Below are 2,495 nucleotides of genomic sequence, written 5' to 3'. Positions count from 1 at the left end.
CAGTGGTGTGCTCCTATTATTTTATCATTCAATATATTCCCTTGAACCAACCAGCTATTGATAAATATACATCTGACATAAAATGTTGTCATCGTGGAAATAATGACATTTGGCTATTCTGTACAATAGGCTATTTTGCTAGAATAGCCACAATTTGGCTATATCTTCTAGTAGAATGGGCTGCTTACATTAGATCCTGTGGTAGGTAGGGTACTTGTACTCTCTATCTCTGTAGTTCCATTGATAGACGGGTCATTCCTAGAATCTTCAGGACTTGGACTGAAATAGGTTCAGGTACTAATTTGGGGTGCCGGTACTGTTTATATTTAGGTGCAGGAGCTCCACAATAGTTTTGAGCTAATATTTTAAAAGATGTGCTGGTACTCCGCTAGTCAAGCACTGACTATCTTGTGCCTTTTGGACTTTTGGAAGTAGACATTTTTACTTTTTTTGTATTATATGGGAAAAAAGGGCATTTGACTTTCAGAAACAAATATTGGTCGAGCTCAGGCACTTAAATTCACATTTTCCACCTCTGTTAGGCGCATAATCCTAACAGGGTGGAAATGTGGAGCCTAAATAAGCCATAGCTTTGTGGGTAATTGAGAATGAGTAAACAATTGAAGAGGATTTTAACTTCTATATCAAACTTTTTTTTAAAAATTTTATTATGTGATTAATTTTCTCTATACTTTTTCCAAAGAGGGTGGAGACAAAGAGACAAACATCATGGCACATTGGGTCGTCACTAGGTTCCACAATAGCAAAGTCATAATTAATGGCGAAACCCTGCCTACTTCTACAATTTATCTTCTTCAAATTTGATTTTAATCCTAACCTTAATCACACTGCTATGGCACCATCCCTACGGTGAAGCATGGTGGTGGCAACATCATGCTGTGGGGATGTTTTTTAGTGGCAGGGACTGGGAGACTTATCAGGATCGAGGCAAAGATGAACAGAGCCAAGTACAGAGAGAGATCCTTGATGAAAACCTGCTCCAGAGCCCTCAGGACCTCAGCCTGGGGGGATGGTTCACCTTCCAACAGGACAACAACCCTAAAAACACAACAAAGACAACACAGGAGTGACTTTAGAACAAGTCTCTGAATGTCCTTGAGTAGCCCAGCCAGAGCCTGGACTTTAACCCGATCAAACATCTCTGGAGAAACCTGAAAATAGCTGTGCAGCGACACTCCACATCCAACCTTACAGAGCTTGAGAGGATCTTCAGAGAAAAATAGGAGAAACTCCACAAGTACAGGTAGGTCAAGCTTGTAGCGTCATACCCACGAAGACTCGAGTCTGTAATGTATGTGATATTTCAGATTTAAAAAAAATATATATTTTTTTGCTTTGTCATTATTGGGTATTGTGTGTAGATTGATGAGACAAAAAATGTAATCCATTTTAGAATAAGGCTGTAACAAATGTGGAAAAAGTCAAGGGGTCTAAATACTTTCCGAATGCACTGTATCTGATTTTGACTTTCTGGCTGAGGGATCTAGTGGAAACCATGTCATTGTGGAGAGGGGTTGTTTTGTTAAAGGATCATTACTATAAACTAACAGGGTGGAAAGAGATACCAGGGACACACAAAACACTTAAATACAGTAATAATATAAATACAGTACTCATTAAGTTTTTTTATTGTTGAGAGAGATTTGAACAAAGACTATAAAATCATGAAGAAAGATACGCTATATTTTATTTTAGGGATTATATTTCTTGTAGAAGTTGACGAATAACACCAGGGGACATGGCAAAATAGCCTAAATGCGTACATTTCCATTGAGATCCATATCTTTAGGTTTTATTTTAAATGACACCTAACCTTTTTTTATTTTTTTATTTGTTTTATTTCACCTTTATTTAACCAGGTAGGCTAGTTGAGAACACCTTTATTTAACCAGGTAGGCTAGTTGAGAAGTTCTCATTTGCAACTGCGACCTGGCCAAGATAAAGCATAGCAGTGTGAACAGACAACACAGAGTTACACATGGAGTAAACAATTAACAAGTCAATAACACAGTAGAAAAAAAGGGAGTCTATATACATTGTGTGCAAAAGGCATGAGGAGGTAGGCGAATAATTACAATTTTGCAGATTAACACTGGAGTGATAAATGAATCAGATGGTCATGTACAGGTAGAGATATTGGTGATATTTCAAGCCTTTTGTCATCCACATTTTACACTAAATAAGAGGTGATCTTCCTGGGGACAGAGAAGGCACAGGACAGTTGGGTGTGACCCCATTTAGTTTTGACCATGTTATATACGAACAATCATTGGATGCTTTGAGTGTGTTCCAGGTCATGCGGTGCCTGTGCGTAGCGCTCTGTCTTGCACAATGGGCCTTGCCCTATACACCAGAGCCACCTTGTGGACACTAATGAATTAGTTCAGTCCAAATAGATTCTTGTAGCCAAGGCTACAGTTCTGTTTTGATTTGTGCAATGGAGCAAATATAGTGTGACTAATGCTTTAATATCT

Source organism: Oncorhynchus keta, chromosome 13, assembly GCF_023373465.1.
Source record: "Oncorhynchus keta strain PuntledgeMale-10-30-2019 chromosome 13, Oket_V2, whole genome shotgun sequence".
Classification (NCBI taxonomy): domain Eukaryota; kingdom Metazoa; phylum Chordata; class Actinopteri; order Salmoniformes; family Salmonidae; genus Oncorhynchus; species Oncorhynchus keta.
The sequence above is the reverse complement of the archived record's forward strand: the minus strand, read 5'-3'. Positions refer to the sequence as shown.